Source organism: Pseudorasbora parva, chromosome 21, assembly GCF_024679245.1.
Source record: "Pseudorasbora parva isolate DD20220531a chromosome 21, ASM2467924v1, whole genome shotgun sequence".
Classification (NCBI taxonomy): domain Eukaryota; kingdom Metazoa; phylum Chordata; class Actinopteri; order Cypriniformes; family Gobionidae; genus Pseudorasbora; species Pseudorasbora parva.
Window position 1 is genome coordinate 37,159,124 of NC_090192.1, and position 26,465 is coordinate 37,185,588.

The 26,465-nt window shown below is 38.5% G+C and overlaps 1 protein-coding gene across 2 annotated transcripts in view; it reads right to left on the reverse strand.

The window, feature by feature from the left end:
• ptprea (protein tyrosine phosphatase receptor type Ea) overlaps positions 1-26,184 on the reverse strand; it is a 101,919-nt gene extending 75,735 nt beyond the window's left edge. Inside the window, exon 1 of one of the 2 annotated variants that reach the window (XM_067430654.1) lies at positions 26,037-26,184. The gene's annotated coding sequence lies outside the window, so the exon portion shown is untranslated. The remainder of the gene's footprint in view (positions 1-26,036) is intronic. The other variant, XM_067430651.1, reaches the window with a different exon arrangement.
• Positions 26,185-26,465: the final 281 nt, after the last annotated feature.

Consider the following 26,465-nt stretch of genomic DNA (forward strand, 5'->3'; position numbering starts at 1 on the left):
ATAAGTATTTATATTGGGATTATTTCAGACCTGTCTGGTAGGAACCGCTGCGAAGGAGCACAGTCCCTGTGACCTAGTCATGACTCGCCATAGACATAAACAGAGAGAAGTAGCTCAGGCTCCAATGTTCTTCCACAAGACACATGCAGTTCTGTTTATTAATTGCTACAGCGCAAGTTATGGACTCCAGCTTTAATTAATAATGATTTGGTGCTGCATTTGCATAACAAAAATTAATAACATTTATATATATATATATATATATATATATATATATATATATATATATATATATATATATATATATATATATATATATATATATATATTAGGGCTGGGACTCGATTAAAAATATTAATCTAATTAATTAGAGGCTTTGTAATTAATTAATCGAAATTAATCGCATTTTAATTGCATATAAATATTTGACCTGAGAACAATGAGAAGTAATTTTTCACATGGATTTTTAGCATACCATTGAATAATGACTGAATACATAAGCTTAATCAACAAAATATTGTTTATTTATTTCAGTCCAGCAGACCAGTGCAATGATTGCCATAAAGTGTAGCAAAAGCATATTTGTGATATTTGAGGCTCGATGTGCTGCGGAGATACGCTAATTCCTTGTTGTATAGCTTGCACACAACCGTGCTCTTGTCGATGCTTCCATCCTTTCGTTTTTTAAAACAAAATGTCCCATCCACGGCGCCAAGCAAAGTGGTCTCATCCGCTTCTTCGTTTATGTTCACTATGGTTTGTTGTTGTCGTGACTCCGGAGCGCTAGTTGGTGTTCCAGTATAATCGGTCCGTCGAAACTCATTCATTGAAAAACGTTCCGCGGTGCAAAAATAAGTGTGGTTAAAGGGTTAAAATTTTGTTATTAATTTTTTTGCGCAAATAATTAACGCGTTAAAGTCCCGGCCCTTTTATATATATATATATATATATATATATATATATATATATATATATATATATATATATATATATATATATATATATATATATATATATATATATATTTTTTTTTTTTTACTATTATTATTATTATTATTATAAATCAATGTGAGGACTTTGCCTCCTCATTTTAAAACACAACTGAATTGTTTTATAATCAGATAATCAGGTGAAAACCCCATATTTTTGACATGCTTTATGAAATCCAATGCTCAGACAGCTAAGCTAAGCAAAACAAAAACAACAAAAAAAACAACGCCATATACATTTATGGCTGCAACATAAAAGCGCGCGCGTGTGTGTGTGCGTGCGTGTGAGAGATCATGGTTTATCATGCTGTGCAAAGAACAGCCATATAACAGCAAACAGAGGCGTGCTCCGGCAGCAGAAAAACTCTCACTAGGATCCACAGGACATTCCCTGAACCCTGGGCACTAAACGCAGCAAATTCATGTTTCTGATGCCTGCAGAATTTACAGATGTAAACATCATAAAAATTAAAATGAAAGCCTGGAAGGCTGATTCCCAGTGGAATAAGTCAGATCAGACCAGATTATATTCCCAGTGACTGACTCCCAATGAACTGTCAGCTCTCCTTGATCAACAATGCTAAGAAAAAACACAGAGGTCTCCTTCTCTCTCGTGTGTGGGGCAGAAATGGATTAGGCGTTCATTAATTCAGCAGTGGGATTATGGAAATCCAGACTCAGAGCCTGTTCTGATGACAGCTACGGGAAAGTGGCAGAAACAATGATGATTTTTGTTGCTCTGCTCTGACAGGAGCAGCCAGAAACAATAGAGCTCTCATTCCTGACAGAATCGACAGAGATTAGAGGAGATGCAGGCTAAACACAGAGGTCATTTATCCATCCAATCCTACCAAATCACACAGAATTATGTGAGTTATGACATCACAATCAACAATTAGCCAATCAGGAGCTGTTCTGTTCAAATGTAAACAAAGGACGTGAAGCATTTGTCTCTTTATTCCAATGTTCTGCAAACACAAGCACGACTCAATGCCTTGTCTTTAATTCTGCCATTTAGCCAAAGGCATGCTGAAATTAATGTAAAATTAAATACTTCTTTAATAAGGGCATATTTTAATTCAATTTTAGAATATATAAGGGAATCCAAACAGCACACAACAACGCCATTTGGTTAATTGTGATAACAGCAAGCCATTTATGGGAAAATTCGAGAATAAAATAAAAAAATAAAAATAAATAGTGCAATTTATCTAGCTTCTTCCGTAATGTCTCGGCTAGAATAAAGTGATTGTAAAATCTCCCTCAGGAGCAAACATGACTACAATGTTTAAGAGGGAAATTATACAGTAATAAAACCCAAACTGTATAAAACAGTGACACACGCCCACACACATTGTTTCGGTCCGGGGCAGGTAAAGTCAGTCTAATGCTATTTCTCTTCATTACAAACCACAACTTCATCTTTATTGAATTAAGGCTGACTAACCCATTGTTACAGTGTGTCACATTGCCAGCAGCCAAAATAATCCTCAGAGACAGAATAAAACAAATACACACAGTGCTGTGTGGCATTTCTATAAATAAATAAAAAATCAATAAACATGGATATATTGCTATATTCCTGTTTATCATTCTATCTCATTGCTTATCCATCATCTCATTGGACAACTTGTCAATGTGCAGCCTTCATTTCAAGCTTATTTTGTGAGAGGAAAATCTACATTTCTTATCAGAACTGCACGAGCACAGCCAATTAAAATCTGTTGAATGCTGCAAGAACAAGTTTCATTAGTAGGGGATTTTAATTGCATTCTCTCCTCCCAGCATTCATCTCAGAGAGCAGGAAACAGATCATTATATAGAACACACTTTTACAGCCATCAGCCTTTCTGCTCTCACACACTGAAACACAAGATGCAATTAACTCTATGCTGATTTCATAATTCCTCATCTCTGTCATTTGATCATTATTTGTTCATTAGGAAAAAAAACGCAACTCTGGGATTGCCGTAGATTTTGGAAATCTTGGGTATTCAAAAACAGTGTAATAATGGTGTTTCAGCTCTTCAGTGTTTTTGCTCAGTTACAAAAAAGACATTCAAAAGTCCCTCTTACTCGTAACAGTCATTTAAAAAAAAGTCTTTTTCAGAAAAGCCAAACCATGCCATAATCTGTTTCTACATGTTTTGGTAAAATTGCAAATGTCAACAAAGGAAGTAATACAATTTTTCTCTTACTACTCTAACCTGAAAACTACGGAAGCTTGTTTCCACCACAGAACAAAAAATAAAAAAGGTATTTGTGACATTTTATCTCACAATTCTTTTCTTTTCTTTTTCAGATTTGAGAGTTTATATCTCACAATTCTGACTTTACAGCAATTCTGAGAAATGTCAGAATTGCATGATATAAAGTCACAATTGTGAGATAAAAAGTCTGAATTGGGAGTTTATAACTCTCTAAAACACAATTGACACTGTGTCATGCAATTGTGACTTTATACCAAGCAGTTCTGACTTTATATCTCCCAATTCTGACAATGACTTATATCTCGCAATTCGGAGAAAAAAATGTCATCCATCCATCCATACATATATTAGGGGTGTATGGTGCACATTTGTTTGGAGAAAAAAATGGGTACAGTACCTATTATATTAAAGGGTTACTTCAGCGATTAGCATACGGCTTTCTATCAGTAGAAACCCTGGGGTATATTCGAATGATCGTGCTTGCCCCCTCAATTAAGTCATCGGAGGAATTTTTGGCCAGAGGCTAAAGACTACAGCCAGCAGAGGAAGCTATTTCTGCATGTTTTCAACCCATGCTTGGGGTGTGGGAGATCACACTCACAGCTCAGCTTGGGGAGCTGCAGGCGTTCATGTAAACGGTGCGGAGGAGCAAAGTGTTTCAACTTCTCAAATTAATTCCTATGAAAGTTAAGCTTCCAAAGGCATGAACTGAAAACGCGCCACACTGAACACACGCTGTGAATGACTGCTGCGAGCGCGGTCGCATTTACCTCAGCTCTCATCATGAGAGTTCATTCAGCTCATTCATCACGATGAATATAATCTGACTCCTTCAGCGTTTGTGCTGTGAGCCTCCCTTAGCGGCTAAATCACATTATAATGAACAGACACGTTCAGTTTTTAATTGTAGTGTCTGTTCTCTAACTGAACTGATTTTATAAAAATGACAGCGGTTGCGGTGGGAAAATGAAAGTGATTCAGTACTGGCGGCTTTGGGAGTGGCCTCGTATGGCAGCGAAGCATTCTGGGAATTGTTGTCTTTCATCCCCACGAGACAAAAATACATTTTCTTTGTCTTTTCTCAGTCTAGAAAGCACCAAATTTAAATATAATTTCACATATCTACTACATTATTGACCCAGTTTAAATACTGATTCATCTTCCCAGTGCTGAAGTACCCCTTTAATAGCTTCAATCTCACTCATAAGTGTACAGTTTAGGTGCAGGTGTGGTTTTCCTTGCAGGTGAGGTTTTCCTTGGTTCATAACTTACATCTTACTTGTAAATGTTAGAAAATAGAAATTCATGTGTTTTTATTTTTTATTTTGCATAAATGCTCAAGCGAGTCTCCATTAAACTTCACAGACTTCACTGAAGGTCGGAGCACAATAGAATGAAAGGGATAGTTCAGCAAGAAATTAACATTTTGTCATCATTTACTCAACTCAAGTTGTTCCAAACCTGTAGGAGTTTCTTTCTTCTGTTGAACACATGACAGAACATATTTTAAAGAATGTTGATAACCAGACTGTTGACGGCACATATTGACTTTCATAGTATTTTCTTATAGAAGTCATTGCTACCGTCAACAGTGTGATAACCAACATTCAACTAAAATTTTCATTTTTGGATGAACCATCCCTTGAATGGTGTGTTCCAGCGGTATTGACACAGGCTTTTGTACACACAGAAAAATAGGGTGTCAAAATTGTACCTTTAGGGGTACAACAGCTTGTCGCTGGGGCAGTACCCTTAAAAGAACAACGTTGTACCATTTTTACCACAAAAAGGTTCATAGTAGTACCTTAAGGTACACATTTGTACTCAAAGGTACTAATATGCACCTTTTAGGAGTAAAAAAGGTACAAAGATGTGCTTTTAAGGGTACTGCCCCAGCGACAAGCTAAAGGTACAATTTTGACACCCTATTTTTCTGTGTGTATTTAAAGACAGAGTCATAGTTTGCTCAGTAAACAAAGCTGTACCGTAAACATACTGAACAGTGACTCCAAAACCAGATATAGCAAACAATTCAGTCAAAAGCAGCAGTTAGTACAGGATTTAAGTTAAATTAAAATAAAATAGAAAGTTATGAAATTGCACTGTCAGAAAAAAAGGTACATTGCTGCTCCCTAAGGCCCTGTCCACACGAAGCCAGCGCTTTCCGAATCCGATCTTTTTTTTCCTCGTTTCAAGAAATATCTGCGTCCACACGAGATTACAAAAACGGACTAAAAACTATGTAGTTTGCATGCCAGGCCAGTGTGTGGCGCTGTAATTCTGCCACAGAAATACACTAAAAACGGAGAAGAAGAGTTGTGGCTAGGCAGGGGTATAGCAGTGTCTATGAGCAGTGGTCGGAGGTGAGGCAAAATCTCACAATAAAATAACAATAAATAAATTTGCAACTTAACAGATGTGTTTTATTAATGCCTACACCTACCCCAACCCAAAACATACCCTTACAGGTATGCAGATACTTTAATTAAATTACGCGATATTGATGTGCGCATGCCCAGTGCCCGTAGTTGTATCCCTTACCTCTTTCACCGTGCTGGACGTAGTGTGATGACATCACCGTTTCAGAAAATATACGGATTCGCTGTACACACGAAAACGGAAGATGATCGTTTTCAGATTTATCCGCTTTGGGACCCGGTTTTGAGAAATATATCGGATGCATGCTTCTAAAACGCCAGATCCGTGTGGACGAAACGCTGATACGGTACAAAATGTATACGTATACAGCTAAACGCGTCTCCGTGTGGAGTTACAAAACCGAAAAGGTACAACTATGTACCTTTAAGGTACTAATTCACACTCTTAAAGTACTGATATGTACCTTTTAAGGTACTAATATGTACCATATAGGGGTGAGTAAGCTACAAAGATGTACCTTTTCACTTTTATTTTACCTTAGGATACCGCCCCAGTGACAGAACCGTACCTTTTTTTCTGAGAGCGCGCTCTGGAACAAGTAATAGATTAATAAGAGCAAAGACTGCCAGTTTGATATACTCAATACCAATTATATCTCATGTTAAACACTGTATAAGAGCCAGAGGCAAATTCCAGAAAGACTGGCTAAAGTCTAGATAAAGCGTTATGTATATAAATAGTATTTTTAAGGTCTAAACCATTACAATCTCCTACATGCAACTAGATTACAATCAGTCACCTAAGCAACTATCTTACAAAGCAGATGCCTACGTGGGCTCACTGGGTTTTGCAACATTGTATGCATTTCATACATTTTAAAGCTTTGTGTAATCAATGCCACAGTAACCTACAAATATTTCAGTGCAACAATGAAATAAAGTCATGTCATGATTAATTAAAAATGAAGTTCAAGTAGTTTCACATCAGCGTCTTTAAATTCATTTTACGGCCTGTTAAAGGCAATCCATTTAGCACACAACAGTGAAATGCCATTTCGGTTAATTGCAATATCTGCAAGTCATTTACCAAGGCAGGGCACGACAGGACTCCAGCAATATGAAAAAAAACAAGACATACAGTATTATATTGCACAAAAACAACAAAGCACTCAATCATGTTTGAAAACAGTTATCTTCCGATGACCTGGGCAGGAGGCGGATGGTGCTCTTATCTGAGTTCTTGCCCTTTGGGTCGTTCGTTATAAGAAACAGACTCTGATGTAATGTGATAGTGAGCATGGAACCACCCTTTCTGGACCGCACTCTTTTCCTGCTTCATATTCCGGATATAAACAAATAGTGACACACACTGCAGAGCTGTTATTTTGTGTGTGTAATGTGTATACGTTTAAGAAGGGGCCGAAAGGACATCAACCGCTTCCGCTCCCCAGGGCAGACTGATCTACCGGCCTGTGTCGAGATGACAGAAAATCATTTCAAATCCATCGCGCTTCAAAAGGTCACAAGTTGAATGTTGCTGTAAGTGAATTCTTCTGAGAGCAGCAACTGGAAAATATTCTCTCTATCCAGAGTCTGTGAGGAGTTGCACACAATTTAAGATCTACAGGGTCAATGGAATAAAACATAGATAAAACATGGATACTACACTATTGAGTCTGTATTGTTCATAAAACGTGGATACTCATCCAGTCACAAACAGCATTGATTGGTAAATGCTGCATTCAGATTTCATGAGTATAGACTAAATTAAACATTAAAGGGATCGTTCCATTTTTAAAAGTTGGTTGGTATGTACTGGATGCAATATTATTTCTGCATTAATGAAAAGAGACATTTCATACTATTAATATTTGTGTAGCTTCTAATAATTCAGCTAGTGTTTGCACTTTCTGGGAGAAATAACCTATAAATGGTTTACATATAGCTCTCTGTGTATATTAATACTTAAAAGCAGAATCCATCAGAGATATTGGATATGTAATGAAATATAATGCAAATCAAGGTCAAGTGTTACCTGAAAACCTGAATTTGTGTCTAATTTAACACACCATATGGCAGAACCAAAAGACGAGGTGATGAATCATCAATTGGTCGTCATCAATTTTGCAGAGGTTTTAAAAATGCCCATGCAAGTACAGTTCATCACTTCCTAATGACTAATGATCAATTCTGCAGACCAAAAGGTTTGCATGTATTCATCAAAAGGAACATATTCTCTGATCGTTTAGTATGTTCTATGTAAATTTATTTTAGGAACGGACACTCGACAGCAACAGCAAATATCTAGTACCTGTCAGACCGCCTTCCATATTCAACTTACGAAGAAAGTGTAACGCGTCTCATAATTCAAAACGCTTACGCTACGTCCGACATCATCGTTGCAACAGTTACGCTTCTCGCTTCTAAGTTGAATATGAAAGGTGGTCCGCCAGAAGCTTGACCTTTTACTTTATAAAGTTTTAAATAGGATATTTTTTATATGCAAACCCATTGATTCACTTCACAAGGCCTTTATTAACCCCCCTGAGCCATGTGGATTACTTTTATAATGATGGATGCACTTTTTTGGTCTTAAAAATTTGGGCTGCCATTCACGAGCACACAAACCCGCCTCCACTCGCTCAGTTTAATTTGCTTTAAGTGAATATTTTGGTGTTACAGGGCTTGAATTGCGTGGGATTGCACGTATTGCGCATAATTTTACTCATTCCATAAAGCCACCTCTCAGAACTATATATTGAGTTCTTTTTCACTGCTTATTGTGCTTAAACAGCCAAATACACACAAAATGATGTCAAAATGCCAGTCTTGGTGAGCATTCACATAAACACAGTCAGTTATATTTTAAGTGAACATTAACAGTTGAGAAATAAAATGTATGCGCAACAGTCTAATAGATCCGTGTGTCAGGTCTTAAAGTGACAGCAGCCTAATATACCTGCTGCCGTATATATACCGTGGGAACGCAAAGTTTTGCGAGGGAACGCAAAAGGTTTAGAGAAAAAAAATATCTCCCCACCTAAAAAAATTCCTCCACCACGTCCCTTTAGGGGCTCCGTAATATGGCAATCCCCAGGGTATTAATGTCAAAATTTAACTTCTGACAACCATTATCACAGTGGCTGGTGAGAAAATAATTTAATTTCAAGCCCAGCAGGTCACAGGTAATCACAGCCATGTTAATATAGAACCATAATGCACTCCTTCTTATGTGATATTATATATATTAAAAATTGCACATCCCTAGTTCATTCGGCCTCAAAGGTTTTGTTTTCTAAACATGTTTAAAGTTAACTTTTCATGCAAGAAAATGTGTAGCATGTTCCAGGGATGTGTGGCAAGGACTGTTGTCTAAGTCACACTTGCTAAGGGGATTACACTTCCTGCATGAAACCACAATTATAAAAATGTTTAAGTGAGTAAGTAAGCAAGGTGACATGTATGTATCCAAGTATGGTGTACAGGTCCTTTTCAAAAAATGTGCATATTGTGATAAAAGTTCATTATTTTCCATAATGTAATGATAAAAATTAAACTTTCATATATTTTAGATTCATTGCACACCAACTGAAATATTTCAGGTCTTTTATTGTTTTAATACTGATTCAAACAGATCATGAAAACCCAAAATTCTCAAAAAATTAGCATATCATGAAAAGGTTTTCTAAACGAGCTATTAACCTAATCATCTCAATCAACTAATTAACTCTAAACACCTACAAAGGATTCCTGAGGCTTTTAAAAACTTCCAGTCTGGTTCATTACTCAAAACCGCAATCATGGGTAAGACTGCCGACCTGACTGCGGTCCAGAAGGCCATCATTGACACCCTCAAGCGAGAGGGTAAGACACAGAGAGAAATTTCTGAACGAATACGCTGTTCCCAGAGTGCTTTATCAAGGCACCTCAGTGGGAAGTCTGTGGGAAGGAAAAAGTGTGACAAAAAACACTGCACAACGAGAAGAGGTGACCGGAACCTGAGGAAGATTGTGGAGAAGGACCAATTCCAGACCTTGGGGGACCTGCGGAAGCAGTGGACTGAGTCTGGAGTAGAAAAATCCAGAGCTACAGGTGCCGCATTCCCCAGGTCAAGCCACTTTTGAACCAGAAACAGCGGCAGAAGCGCCTGACCTGGGATACAGAGAAGCAGCACTGGACCGTTGCTCAGTGGTCCAAAGTACTTTTTTCGGATGAAAGCAAATTTTGCATGTCATTTGGAAATCAAGGTGCCAGAGTCTGGAGGAAGACTGGGGAGAAGGAAATGCCAAAATGCCTGAAATCCAGTGTCAAGTACCCACAGTCAGTGATGGTCTGGGGTGCCATGTCAGCTGCTGGTGTTGGTCCACTGTGTTTTATCAAGGGCAGGGTCAATGCAGCTAGCTATCAGGAGATTTTGGAGCACTTCATGCTTCCATCTGCTGAAAAGCTTTATGGAGATGCAGCACGACCTGGCACCTGCTCAAAGTGCCAAAACCACTGGTAAACGGTTTACTGACCATGGTATTACTGTGCTCAATTGGCCTGCCAACTCTCCTGACCTGAGAATCTGTGGGATATTGTGAAGAGAAAGTTGAGAGACGCAAGACCCAACACTCTGGATGAGCTTAAGGCCACTATCGAAGCATCTTGGGCCTCCATAACACCTCAGCAGTGCCACAGGCTGATCGCCTCCATGCCATGCCGCATTGAAGCAGTCATTTCTGCAAAAGGATTCGCCAAGTATTGAGTGCATAACTGAACATAATTATTTGAAGGTTGACTTTTTTTGTATTAAAAACACTTTTGTTTTATTGGTCGGATGAAATATGCTAATTTTTTGAGATTCTTGAATTTTGAGTTTTCATGAGCTGTATGCCAAAATCATCAGTATTAAAACAATAAAAGGCCTGAAATATTTCAGTTGGTGTGCAATGAAACTAAAATATATGAAAGTTTAATATCTATCATTACATTATGGAAAATAATTAACTTTTATCCCAATATGCAATTTTTTTAGAAGGACCTGTAATTGTGCTCTGCATTTTAGCCTTCCAGAGAGTATTTTACCAGCAGCACACAAGGAGCGATTGGGGGTTAGATGCCTTGCTCAAGGGTAATGAGAGTGGAAGAGAGCGCTGTTCATTCACTTCCCCTCACCTACATTTTCTGCCTGTACCGAGAATTGAACCCGTGACCTTTGGGTTACAAATCCGAGTATCTAACCATTAAGCCACAAATGCCTCAAAACCATGCTTTGTGGTTGGGGTGTGTGCAAACGCAGTCTAGATGGAGCACTGATCTTGAACTTGTCTGGCTCACTGAAGCACAGAGGAATGAAATCACTAAGAATTTCTTCAAAATATCACTACAACCACCAACTGGGGTGTTTTCTTAAGAACACAAATAAAATATGATTCTTTCCCTCCACACAAACTTTGTGTGCCAGTTAAGATGCCGAGTGTGTATCCTAGACCAGATCGATATCTGCTGCATAAACAGATGCTTGACTAAACTTCATGCAGATGAAACAACCCTGGAACAGGATTACTAACATTTGAACAAAAGCAAGTTTAGTTACTGCAAGTATCCCTCCCTTGAGTTAATCTATTAGAGCTCTCAATAGTGAGAACATGAGAGTGAAGAGTCTTTTTTTTAGTTGTTAGGTCAGTTATTTGACTTTTCTTTTAGCATCCCAAAGCCTTTAAAAGGTGCAAAACATTAAAAGTGATAATATCAAATAATCTATATACCTACCTATATTATCTACAATAAACGTCTTGACCATTTTTCACAAATCCCTCTGAAACTGGACCTTTTCTAAAGTTCTTCTATCTGATAAGAGGTTTCACTTTCTTCTGTGGTGAGTTTGAGCTTATATTTCTCTGCGGAGAGATTCAAAACACATAGCATCAATGCTTTGGGAATCTTTACATGGCAACCAAGACTATAAGAAAGACAGAAATAAGTTGTATACTTGTGTTTTGGTATTTTCAAATAATTAACCTCAACCCTGAAACCCTAGGCCGCCCTACTGAGTCTTCTACACGCGACTTCAGAGTCATGCCATTTCGAGCTCATTCAAATGAAAGTCATTCTAAAAATTCCTCTTTATCCCAATGGGAATAAGATCTGCCAGCCGCACCCTTGGGTCCCCGCGTTTCATCTCGCAGAGGATCGCCGGGGAACAAGATTGTGCTGAAATTAACAGCAGCCACGACTTCAATCAGTTCAACTCTGAGACGAGGAACAATAAGCAAGACTAGCTCTGCTTGTGTGGGCTCATTTAGTTTGGCTCATAGCGAGCTGAAAATTACGCCCATACTGTTTTTAAAAGTAACGGTGGGTGCTTTAGGGGGGCCCGAGCAGACACACCCTATGGTTTTCCTAGCCATCTTGCTTCAGGAAATGACAGGCATAGCAGGGTCAAGTTTAATAGCAAATCCTGCCAACAGCAACAAAAAAGCCCTTGTATTGATAGGAGAATTACCACACAATGACTCAAGAAAAACAGTAGGAACTGTTCCATAAGGCTATGTGACTAAGTGGTAAGCAGAACCCCTGCTAAATGTGATGGTAATGAGGTGGATTTGTGGAAATGTGACAACTAAAAGTATGTAACCCCCTCCTGAGAGCCTTGGACAGGGCAGACTGCTGACTAGCTCACTGTTGTGTCTAGACCCACACTAAATCTAGACTCAAATCCAACATGATCATGAGTAACACAGTTGAGTCAGATGCTCTTCAGAAACAACAACTCTTAGGTGGTCTGGAATCACTTTAATACAGCTAATTTGATTGCATTTTTTAGCTATGAACTTGATAAATGCACAAATGCAATTTTCTATAGAAAATTCCAGCAAACACATTCCTGCAACTCTCAAACATGTTGAGCATGTTGCTAGAAATGCCAAGGTCATGGGTTTGATTCCCAGGAATTGCATGAACTGAAAAGAAAGCTTACTTCATATAAAATTTCCTGCCAAATTCATACATGTAAGTCAAAAATTATTGAAATATTTTATAAGCAAATTAAATTATTTCCTTGTTCAAGAGAAGAAAATAGTAGCGAAAACTTCCACGAAAACTGGTGCAAATATTTGCAAATGAAAGTTGTTTATGCATATTTTAGAAATTCATCTGCATCTTGGCGTTTTCCATCCATTTTTAATTTAAAACCAAAAAGTATCCCCATAAAAATGTGGATGCAAATCTGGCTAGATCAGCACAACAGATTGGCCATTGCCAGTAGGCGATTAATCAGCACAAGGTCACATTGCTATGAAAATATTAGTAAAAAAGATGCAGCCCACAGCTTCCTTAGTTTAGAAACTTGAAACACCATCTCTCAGTGTAAACCAGAACTGAAAGAGGAAAAACATCCCCACAGAAAAATCACATGTCATTATCATACCGAAGGGAGGGATCATGTTTACTGTACAAATGTTTATATTTAGATGTTTAGAGATATCGGCTGAGCAGCAGAAGCATACTGTTACCAATGCTTAGGAATCTTACAGCTACAGCTTCAGTGTTCAAATGTTTGGTATATATATATATATATATATATATATATATATATATATATATATATATATATATATATATATATATATATATATATATATATATATATATATATATATATATATATATATATATATATATATATATATATATATTATCTTGCAGGCCCCAATCTTCCCATCCAAGATACAGAGAGACTGAATACATTATCATTATTATTTATGATTATATTTCCCCATAGCACACCGAGGCTCGTGCAGGACGGGCCGATGAGGGATTGGCTTGTTTTTGCACTCAGTTTGCACATCACTGAGAGAAACATTTTTCATATCCTATAAAAAAATGTGAAGAACTGAGCCTGAAGCCTTAAGGATTTGTTCTTTATTGCACTGCTCATTGTCTTTTTAGTGAACGCGTGTTTAGCATGCTATATTTTTCTCACATACAACATAACACTAGCCTAGAAATCTAGACGCACCCTAGCGGCAGCAAATCTAATCTGCGCGCGAGTATCGTCTAGCAACTCTCAATACACTTGAGCTGTAAAAACCAAACTCTGGTCAGACCAATCACATCATGTATAGAGTCGGTGGGTGGGGCTTAACATAAGGAAGGCCGAGTTGCGCTTGCGTGTTCCTAGTAAACACAGAAACTGGCGAACGGCGGTCTTTCGAATCAGCTTTGACCGCAACACTCGAAGACTTGGAGTTAAGCTTTTCTCTGAGAAAAGAACAAAGAACGGCACTGAAGTCATTCTTAAAAAGGGAAGATGTGTTCGCAGTTTTGCCGACCGGATACGGCGAATGTTTAATCTGTCACCTAGCTCCGCTTCACCTTCGTTGCTCTGGTTGGTTGTAGCGCTATCCTATCGCATGCAGAGGGAGTTTGAAAGACAACCGTTTATCCCGCCCCTCGGATTGAGCCCTGCCAGTTTCCAGACCGAACATCTTGATGTGGATCTGGCTTGTCAGGCTAACACAACACATTTTCTGACCTCATTTACAAGTTTTTCTCAGGAAGGCCGATCACTGTGAGTATAAATATAAAAAAGCTACCAATAAGTACTTGAATACACTGATGATTGCCACAATTCAAGACAGTAAATCAGACTAAATGTGAGTTTTGGAAATGGCCAAGGAGTTCTGGGTGGTTTCAATGTCATTTCTAGGATGTTCTTGGTCACTAGATCTTGCTTGATCCCCCTCTCAATATGTCTGACCATTGTATCGCCTGTCAGGCTAATAGACTGAGCTGAATAAGCTTGAGAAGCTGCACAATCAATCAAAAATCTGTTAAGTTTGTACCACAAGCCTCATATAAAAATACAAGCCATTAACTACATCCAAAATAATTGCTAAACTATTCAGCAGAACCCAAAATGATTAACATAACGGTCTGATCACTATTTAACAGCACAATTCAAAAACTTCAGTTTTACAAGTTAAAGCCAAGTTATTTTTCTGAAACTGAACCGCTATGATAACGATTAGCACAATAGAGAAGACAAACAGCACTTCAGGGAGGACACAAGAGTTGCTAATTCCGACAACTATGTAAATGACTAATCGTTTAAAGGCTGAATGCCCACACAGCTTGACTTCATAGACAGAAGGAGAAAGTAAGCTGATCGGGTCAATGCCAGTCCATTATGGCTCAGAGCATTACTCTTGGAGGTACGACAATTTTTTGTGAACACACAATGAATTACAAGACAATCTACTGAGAACTCTGTAATTATGATACATGCTGCATATTAAGTCAACATATAACTGCATGCACAACTTATTTTACGAATAACAAGAATGAAATCTAGGGAAAGACTAGATTAAGATTTATCCATTAAATTGCTTAGTTATCCACTGAAAGTGGTCATGGAAAATGAGCGGCTGCTCCCTGCCCCCTATTCAAAAGAAGGTGGAGCCTTTACAGCTCACGCCTCTGATACGCTGCCAAAAAACAAAACATTTATTAATATTTCTATCGCAAACACACACACACACACACACACACACACACACACACACACACACACACACACACACACACACACACACACACACACACACACACACACGTTGGTCTATGTGGTTTACAGGGACTCTCCATAGGCGTAATGGTTTTTATACCGTACAAACTGTATTTTCTACCCCTAAACCTACCCATCACAGGAAACATTCTGCATTTTTACTTTCTCAAAAAAACATAATTTAGTATGTTTTAAAGGCCATTTGAATTATGAGGACATTTGATAAGTCCTCATAAACCACATTTATAGTGTAATACCAGTGTAATACCCATGTAGTTATACAAATTTGTGTCCTCATAAACCACATAAACAGGCTCACACACACACACACACACACACACACACACACACACACACACACACGTGACATTGCAGTTCTTCATCATCATGATAAAAGTTTATTATCTGCATGCAGTTTAAAGCCATATCAGTCTAAACTTAATATGGGTATCACCGACACATCCGAAGCACGCACACAGATGGAGCATCCCATAGAATTAAACTAACTTCTTTCACTTCTTACTGCACTTAAACTATCAGATACATTAAATATAATGTCAAAAACACACAGTTCACATAAACACAGTTGGTCTGTGAATGTAAACAGCAAGTAAACAAATTGCGTATACTAGAAGTGACATCAGTGTAATATACAGTACCTACTGCTGTGCTGATAATATGAATCAAACAACAAAAGAAAAACAGAAAATCACTCACTGCTCTTGACTGAATAACTTCAGTGGCTTTCATAAGTATACATTTCTTACTTAATGCTGCTGTTAAATGCTCTGGCGGACTGCCAGAATTAACATGGCGGACTGTGTACAGCTAACTGAGGGCAGGGTCTATGCTAATAGGGAGGAGTCCATCAGAAGTCATGGGCAAGGCTTGTGCAACAGAAACTGCAAATGGTTTATATTGAGACACTCCTCATGATTTATTGGGATACAAAAAAAAGGAGTTGGTGGATTTTTACCATTATAGGGCAGTTCTGTACACAGTTATGTTCAAACACCATGTAAAAGTGAATTTTGCAAAATAGGTTCCCTTTAAACAGCCCTGTTCTGCTGAATTAGCAAGGCCACGCTACTATTGAGGAAGTTGTCAAAGGTGGCGCATGTACACAATTTAATGAATGCTTTCAAAGACAAACAATTACACTTTAAAATAACATGCACAGACAAGACCATGCACAAAAAGACCAGAAGCACTTTAGAAAGCAAGCAGGGTCGATTTTGATATATGTTAACTTCAAAAAGGAGCTAAAAGTAAGATGCTTTTTACTTGCCCTGGGGTCAGTACAGAGGCTTTTTGCTCTTAGCGGTTTTGACAGGGTGAAACACTGAAAGAGTTGTCCTTTGAACTGTGAGTTATTAGAGTAGATATGAACACAGTCATATGTAATACATCACATTAAAACCGCCTTAGGGCAAGTATTAGGGATACATGGCTCTTTCTCCCTCCCCAGACTAAACACACTGAGAACATGCAGTCAGATGCAAAAAGGGTTTTCACGAAGACCTCGTTGAGTGTATCGCTCAATGCTCTAGAACAAAACTTCTTTGTATCGCTCTGAAAGCTACAGCGCTTTAGAAGCTCAATGCTTGTATGATAACACGCTGAAAGCAGTGGCGGCACGTCTAACCCGCTGCCTCTGAGAGCCAAAAAACAGACCCAGGAGACTGGAATTAAACCACTCAGGAGAGGCACCTTTACTCCGTACAGCATGTTGTCTGTGACTGTACCTTGACATACATGACTAATCTGCAAAAAGACAAAGAATGCTCTAATTTAAGTTACGGCTTGCTTGCTGGGAAAAGCATGGCCGTGACCGTGCTTGGCTCTAGCATTCAAATCCAGCACATGCTGCATTAGTGCACGGCTAGATGTTAAAGTGCAATTAAATCACATCAAAGTATGGCATAGAAACATTCCACATGTGAATGATTTATATTAAGACATCAAATCTTTATGTTTAGCACCGCTGAACTGTCACTTAATGGCTGGGATGTGCAGAGGGCGGGTGATTTGTCTAACAGTTTCAGCACATGAGCGGATTAATCCAGAATTTACTGACAGAAGCAAATCAAAAGCGCTGCCTGCAAATGGATCACCTTCAAAGAAATCTTTTCTGGTGGATTATACTGTATATATAAACACACACACACACACACACACACACACACACACACACACACACACACACACACACACACACACACACACACACAGTTTTTCCAGGATACTTTGATGAATAGGAAGTTGAAAAGAACAGCATTTTTTTAAATGGAAATCTTTTGTAACATTATAAAATGTATTTAGATCACTTTTGATCAATTCAATTTAATGCTTCCTTGATGAATAAAGGTATTCATTTATTTAAAAGAAAGCATTTTTATCCCACACTTTTCAGCACTGATAATAAAAAATAAATGTTTCTTGAGCAACAAATCACCATATTAGAATGATTTCTGAAGGATCATGTGACACTGAAGACTGGAGTAATGATGATGAAAATTCAGCTTTGATCACAGGAATAAATTACATTTTAAAATATAATCCAATAGAAAAAAAGTTATTTAAAAATGAAATAATATTTCACAATTTTACTGCGTTTTAAGTATTTTTAATCAAATAAGTGCAGCCTTAGTGAGTATAAAGTGACTTCTTTCAAAAACAGCAATAAATTGAAAATGTTCCAAAACTTTTGACTGATACTAGTGTAAATGTAGATTACTTTTATTATTTTATGGTGCTTTTATGGAGCTTTATTGCCCTTTTTTCTAGCTTGACAGCCTCTGGTCAATGTCCGCTGTACAGGAAAAGAGCAATTTGGACATATTTCAAAACATTAACTCTATTTTTGTACCAGAGTCGTACAGGTTTAGAACGACATGCAAGCAAATTTTGACTATATATTTATTGGTGAACTATAGACCTCTTATTCAAAGCAGAGCCATCTTGAGTGACAAACATTCATCTCTTCAGTAGCTTGTACTTTGTGAATTGCTCTGTTGACGAAAACACTGCAAAAATATATTTTCCAGAAATGTCAATAGACCAAACACTCCAGACAACATGAGCTGTGGACATTTTTTTACAGCGGATGCCATTAAAAACACGGCAAGTCTATCCCTCACAGCCTCGCTTTCAGACATGGTGCTGCTCTGAATAAGGTCTATTTCTTTAAATATCATTTCACATCTTGACTGCAGTGTCAACAGAATGTGCTATTGCGCTGGAATCTCATGCACGTTCATACAAACTAGTGTGTGAGCATACAGGCTAGTGTGAACTGTGGGGGTTCACACCAAAACAACAGTCTCTCTGGGAGGGGCGTGTGACATTTGCTTTCAGGTTCTCACAATACAAAAACATTACCAGAGAGATGTCATAGTGCACTCCACCCTGCATGCACTCACACATGGTCCCTCATCCAAATACTACTCTCAGAGGAACTGGGGCAAATATGTACAGTCAGACACACACACAAATGAAGCAGACGTTTCATCAAAGCCGTGAGATCATCCTACGATCACATTTCAAAAGTGAACTAGCCTGCAGCTCTGTCTCTCTCTTTGGCTTCTGAGAGAGGTCATCAAGGCTGTGTTGATCCTCACAGTGAGACTCTGTCTACTCACAAACAGACGTTACATGTCTCAGGCCTGAGAAACTGTTTCCTGCTCGGATTCATCAGGAAATCAATCCTGGTGATGCTATAGCCCACGACGTGATGGTAGAAATGTGCCAACCAGATTTTGCTAAATCCATTAAACAGAAAGTTAGTTTGAGTCAGTAAGATATTTTTGTGAGAGAAATTAATAGTTTTAATCAGCAAGGATGCATTAAATTGATCAAAAGAGATAATGGCCGATTCTGAAAGCTTAGGCTGCTGAATAATTGCCTTGCTGCCCTTTCAGGCAACGACTGTTTACACACAAATGGACTTCATGAAAATTATTTCATACAGACTTCTGAAGCAGTGATCTACAATAGCCATGTTTCAACAACAGGAACGTTCCCTAGAAACCAGGGACTTTGGGGTGGTACACTACACAGTGTGTTTCAACCACAAGGAACAGCGTCTAAATGAAGTTTCGGGTAAATATGTCCCCCTCAAAGCGGCCCTGCTCGCAAGGTATTACTTTTTCAAAGTTCAGGAACATTCGGGGGTGGGACTTGGGTGCTGAACATACTGATTGTTTGACTTCAAGCAGCATTTTATTTGAATCACAATTTGTAAAAGTCTAAGAGTTGTTTACTATTTGAATCAACAATAAAGTTTAAAAAATATGACAGATGGACCAACGACGAGGTTTAGGCTTTATTGCACATATGTGGAGGACGAAATCCAGCGGGAATTGGAAAGCCGTGCGCAGTCCTACGTCGCCGGACTAATCTTCAAGGTCGACTGTGATCAAAACGCAAACAGCAAAAGGTCTGAGGGGAAAAAGTTCCTGGGACAAATTGTTCCAGGTAATTTAAGTGGAAACAGAGCTTAATCTACAATCTAATCCATATGAATTGAACAGTTTAGTCAGAATTTTCTGAAGAGACGATCACTTTATATGACGAACTGATTGAATTTAGGCTTTTATTCATAAACATTCATCAGTGGACACATCAGTTGTGGTAAACGGAAGCTAAAGCATGTTTGCTTGACGTGCGAGAACCAAAGAGGTTCATTCTTCTGTTACGCAGAACGTTTGAGTTTCCACAAAAATCAATGAGGTTCATTCTGCCTTTATGCAGCATGTTGTGCTTCCACAAGAACCAATGAGGTGAATATGTGAATATGTGAGCCTAAAGTCAAAATAAAGCGATCGTGTCTCTTCAGAAAGTTTGGACTAAAACGGTCAGTTCATATGGATTGTTTGGATTGCTTGAAGTGTCAAAGTGGTAGGTGTGTAAACTGTCAATGAAGGGACAGAAATCTAGATTTCATAAAAATATTTGTGTTTTGAAGAACGAATGTCTCACAGTTTTAAAACGACATAATGGTGAGTAGATGAATTGTTGGATGAATTAGCCTTAACTGTTAAAAGCCCTACAACCAACTCAAGCCTTTTTGCTGGGGTGATTAAGCAGTAAAAGGGTGAAGATATGTGCTGGGAAATGCATATTGCCCCTCATATTTCTGGGCAGCTGGCAATGATATGACATCATTGGCTCTTCCCCTGACAGCTCAAATTCAATCCAGATCTGCTTCCTGTCCATTCAGCTCTCCACCAGACGCAACCCAAGAGAATCGCACACGCCTGTTCCTGTTCAATTCTGCACAATGCTATTTTTGAAAGCTATCGGAGAGAACTGGGATACCTTTAAAATCTCAGTTGTTTCTCCATGAGAGTGCATGGAGAGTAAATGGAGACTTCTGCTTGAGAAAAAGACACAAGCAATGACTACGTTTACATGTGCACCAATAATGTGATTCTTAAAATAATCAGAGTAAGGACTTAATCGCAGTATGTTTACATGATACAAGCACTTCATTCCCATTCACATGCAATTTTCATTATTCTTTCATTATTCGCTAAGAATTGTGGTTATTTTTACCGCCACTCTGTGTATACCCCAATGCATAGCACAAATGATGAACTCACACACAGTAGTTGTTACTAGCCACTGTTTTAACCCACTTAAGTCAAATGCAAACCTGCTTCGTGATAAGTATAGAAATGTTGTGCTCTTCACACCATCTTTGGATGAAGATAAAAAAGCAAACACTGCACAGCAAGTTGCGTTGACAGATTTCAGCAATTCAGAATAGAGCTAAAAAATAATTTCAGAGTTTATTCATGAAGTTGTGTGAACAACACACATTATGCATGAACGTCCGAAAACATGTGCACTTTAGTCGGAGCAGTAATGCGATTAAGGTTTTTACATGTCTATTTATTGAGATTAATCTCATTGTTTAAAGCAACTAAGCTTACTACAATTATGAGCTTAAACGCATTAGTTTTATGCAAGTTTAATCGCAACATTGTCAAATATTGTGCATGTAAACACACTCATTCTCATCCATCTCCTACAGAGGATCAAAAGATATCAAGGATTTCTCAAACTCCGATTGGCCAAATACCAAATGATCTGAGCTGCGACCCACATTACGTCAGTGAATGTCTTATTCACATATGACTTTAATTTAAATAACTTCTCATAAGTCATTTAAGTAGAAACATTTGAGACCACGCTGAAAGATGAATGAATAACTGAATAACAAAACTGAAAGTTCATGAATGAACCAGAATGAAAGCTATAAAAAAGCAACCTCGGAGCAATAAACTTGTCCTCTGGGACGTGTGTGTTCACACCGGTTCTTCTCAAAGACTTGAGACAAACAGGTTACAGATTCCCATCATAACAGTACAAAGACAAACCAGTCCTCATAGATTTACATAGTCACCCACTAACCGCTTAAATCACTGCTGAATCCACACCTCAAATATTCCAAGAATCTGAGTGTGTCCTCGGGTACATAGGACGCGTGCATCTTATCCACTTGCAAGTCAGGACAGGCTCATAGCACAGGCCTCGGTGCGAGGGACGTGTGGAGAATATACACACACGAGCAGCAGGTAGAGCCGTGAGGTCGTGTTTGCACAGCTGAGTAACAGGAATCTCGTAGGCAAGCACGTGTTGAACGCAACCCAGGGACTGCTCAGCAGATGCTGCCACGCCCTGTCAAACACACAGTCCTCGCCCTCCTCCATAAACCCATTACAACTCAAACCATTTCCTGAAGCTCTTTCTAGTGTCGCAGGAGTGGATGGGCACCAGATGCGTCTATCAGAAGAGTCTTCGTACTTCATATTTCACTGGCTGGCGGTATTACTACTGTTCACAAGTTTATTAGTTAAAGGGTTAGTTATAAAAATCTGTCAATAATCACTCACCCTCATGTCGTTCCAAACCTGTAAGACTTCCGTTCATCTTCAGAACACAAATGAAGAGATCAATGTTTATATGTAAACAAATGTTTAAAGGGGTGATGAATTGAGAAATCTACTTTCCCTCGAGCTTTTTATATATAAAAAGTCATGGTAATATAAGATTATCCTGTAAGTTTCAGAGCTGAAAACGTCCTTTTTAGTCAAAAGAAAAGCTTTTATTGACACCAGGTCCAGAAAACGATGGTGTACTTCATCCTTACGCCATCGTGCAATGAAACACGACTCCACAGCGTGTCTAATCCGGTTGCCCCGCCCACCAACTCATGGAGCTGTTCGGATCACTAGCCAGCAGCAATAAAGATATTGTGGAAGAACACAGTCGCTGCATAAGCTTCCTTTGGATCATAATATTAGGAACGTGTGAAACTTCATTTATTTTTAATGAAGTTCCAGCTCACGTAGGGAAGAACGTTTGTGTGTTTGCTTCATTTCACTGCGGAATCGCTTGTAAACGAGTCTCAAATGCTGGATTTGCAGACACAATGTTGTGCCTTCTATATTGGATCCGACAGGAATGGTGCAACAAACTTACGTGAGTAAAACATATTTTTTATATGTAGTAATAGTAGTCCAGGGGCTGTGTGTTTTCCAGACGTGCTACCAAAACGTACGCCCGTCGGCAGAAATGATTTCTTGATCTGGTTGTGCACGTGTGTGTGTGTGTGTTCGCAAGTATTCGCGCTTATATCGACTGATCCTGCGGGCCATGTAATACAGATATAATATTCCAATCAAGCAAGGGTGGATGAGAAATAAATCATTGTGTTTGCTTGATAAATATGTTTACAAGCCCTGCGGTCGAGATAATCTTTGCAGTTGTCGCTTTCAAAATAATCTCTCCCTTCATGTGAACTGACCCTGGGGCATAGATATGACAGCGGACCTGAAGCTCATTAAATATGCAAATCTTATCCAATCCTCCAATGCGGCACGCCCATCAAAACCCAGCATTAAGAAGACAGCCTCATAACCAGTGTAGAAAATAGCCTATTACTTATTAGTTATGATGTTTTTGAATGCAAAAAAATGCGTGAACATCATTAGTTGACCTCAGACAACAGTATAAAAAAAAAGAAAAGACGCCAGTTCATGACACCTTTAAATTAAATCTGTTCATCATATAAATCGATCGAGTCTCCAGAAAATTTGGACTAAACCGCTCAAATTATATGAATTAGTTTTACAATCTCTTTATGAACTTTTTGAAGGGTCAAAGTGGTAGTTGCATAGTCTGTCAATGGAGGGACAGAAAGCTCTCAGATTTTATTCAAAATATCTTTATTTGTGTCCCGAAAGTCTTACTGGTTTGGAACGATGTGAGTAGATGATGACAGAATTTTGAATGAGAAATCCCTTTAAGGTTAGGGATTTAAACAAACCCTTTACACTAAGGATAAAGCTTTGACAATTCCTGCCCTATTTAAACCACAGACATGAATAATACCTCAAATTATTTACATTTACTTTTACATAGACTTATCGCTGTCACTGGAGCAGAACCCTAAGGTACAAACTGGTGCCTTTTAGCTTTAGTATCCTAATAATGAACAAACAAATTACATTTTTTATTGTGCTATATAAATAATAAAGTGAATATCATAATTTCAATGATTAATATAACCAATTTTTTGAGTCCAAAATCAAAGTCTGTATTAAATGAAAAACATTTAAACATTTTTTCAAAGCCCCATGCTTTGCTCAAACATGTATACATTTCTCAAGAACAAAGGCTTAAGGGTTTTCTATTTGCAAACTGTGGCATCCCAATTTATTTTTAAAGATAAAATGGTTAATGACTTAACAGTAAAACTCAGAATGCAGTGTTTCACTGTAACAAAATGCTTGTAAAGGAACTGCAAAAGGAGTGCAAAATGGACATTTGTATTGTTTTACATAAATAAAGCCAAATGACAGAACCAGACAAGAGAGAGAGGCCGAGGAAGAAAGAGAGAGTACGAAGAGGTTTTGGGTTTGCCTCACAGGAAGTTGCCTGTCTGCCTTTCTTCACTTTCCTGCATTTGAACATACGAGAATAGCCGAGCGTTCCAGTAAATGAATACATGCCCAAACAATGTGCTGGATCTTCCGTCTGCTCTCTCCTGTGCGTCAGGAGACAAACTCAGAGCCAACAAAGTCAAGACGCATTTTATATCATTCTCTTATTAATACACAATTAAACACTAAGTGCAAGCTTTGTACACTAAGAATTTTAAAGAGAAACACAGACACAGCTAAACAGTGCATTGCCATAAATTCTGTTGGAGTACGAGATTCCCATTTACGTTATTTAGACAGCTTAATTCTCTCAAATACAAAAGCAAACAAACTTCAGTCCTGCTAATGAGCCTTTATTCCTGCTCTTCCTGATCGTTTTGCTCTGCACTTTACACAAAGCAGCAGGCCTTTCTTCTGACCCTGACAGATCTAACGAGCGCACAACAAATAATCGCTTCTCCCACTAAACTGCAATGGTTTTGGACAAATTAGCTCCTACTGTTACACACAAGCAAAAAAAAAAAAAAAGGCTTCAAAGAGAATACTAAAAGAAATAACACAGATGAGAACACAAAACACAACAGGGATGCTCTGTATCCCATACACATTTTAAACTACTACATTATTAAATTAATCACTTGCCAGTTAAAATAGATTCTGTGATTTCTCTTAGAAGGGAACCAATAGTGCATCTTTTTATATTCTATCTAGGTTAAAAACTAGAATATAAACTAGAAAAAAGTAAAACTACGAACATCATATGTAGTATGCAGAAGACCACAGAAAATTTCTGTCACAAAAATGCCTTCACATAAATCTCTATTGTACTTTTGTCTCATAGACATCAGCTGTAAGTGACTTCCAGATACTGAATTGTATTAAACTCCAAATAATCCTTTTAAACAATTGGAATACATAAACAGATCTGAACTACTTCAGGAGGAATCAAGCATCTGTTGAGACTTCTGTTTTGTACAAAAACGGCACATGTTGACAGAAAGTGCCTTTATCTTGAGGAATGTTAGATAAGAATCCAAATATAATCCTTGAGATGATTTTCTTCTTTTCAAAGGGAAACATTGTTCTAACCAACTCTAAAGCACAGTACTCAAGTTTATCATCAGCGATTGTTGCCTCCATGAGAAAAAAAAATATTCCAAACTGCAGCCATAACATGCCATTTCACTCATGCATGTGAGATTTGACTTGTACTAAATTATACTGATCTGATATTCTGTTTTCTATTATATACTTTTCACAACAATATGCCATGACGAACATGGTTGCAGTTACCAGACTGACTATTAATTAAAGTGATTCATTAAAAGAGCTGACAACGTGCTTGTCCCTAAACCACACTCATAATGTAAATGGGTCAGTTAATACTTATCTTAAAACGTGAACATCTCAACAACAACTAGAGTTATGTCAAACAGACTGAGAAGCACTTTTCACTAATACTTTGGTTCTAATTATGTCTCTGGTTGTGCCTCTATAAGACACCTACGCTCCAGAGGACCGCATGCATGCCATTCCTCTCCTCCGCTTGCTCACTTTGCAGATCTGCAGTGAGTCCCCCTAAAGAGCCTTTCCTAAAACTCCCTATCTCATCACTGCCTACAGCTCGTTCCACTAACCCACATTATGGATAACCTACAGATCACTCGGGTTCCCAACACAGCCAACGCGCTCCATCATCCTCTGTTGATCATGAGCAGCATGGACCAGACATGGAAATGCATGGATAAATATGAACAAAACACGTTAGAGAAAACAACCCGATCTCAAGTGTTGGCTGCATGCGAGTATTTGTGGGTGTATCAAACGCACCGGAGCGCACAGTTCCTTTACGCGCTCCAGCGTACTGAAAAAAACAACATTCCTACACATGTACCACATTTACTATTGCAGTTAAAACCCTTCAGATTCAGATTAAATACCCCTCGTCGTTTTCTTACCGTAAAGTCCAACACGAACGCAGTTTCAAGCTCGCCGGGAGTCGGGAGCGCAGAACGCGCCGGGCGGCTGGGTGAAAGCTGACCGCGGCTGCTGGAGGAAACAGGAGGATTTGTGTTGATCTGCAGATTTACTCCTCTGTCAGGGGTTCAACCGTTTCTCAATAGTTCTCCGTGTGCTCAGAGCCGCCTAGCGACCATTTCTGAAATCGTACGAACAAGCGTGAGTCCAAAGCGCATCCTCAGCCCGACATGCTGGTGTTCATATGGCACATGTGGGTTCTGCCTCTAGGGGGCGCGCAGTGGCTCAAAAATGTTCTTTATTGAACCCCTGCTCTAATATAGCCTATATATCACAATAAAAATGTATGTAGCATAACTAGTCAAAAAGTAAGCTCTGGTTTTAGTTCTGTCTCTAGGCTACTTTAATCT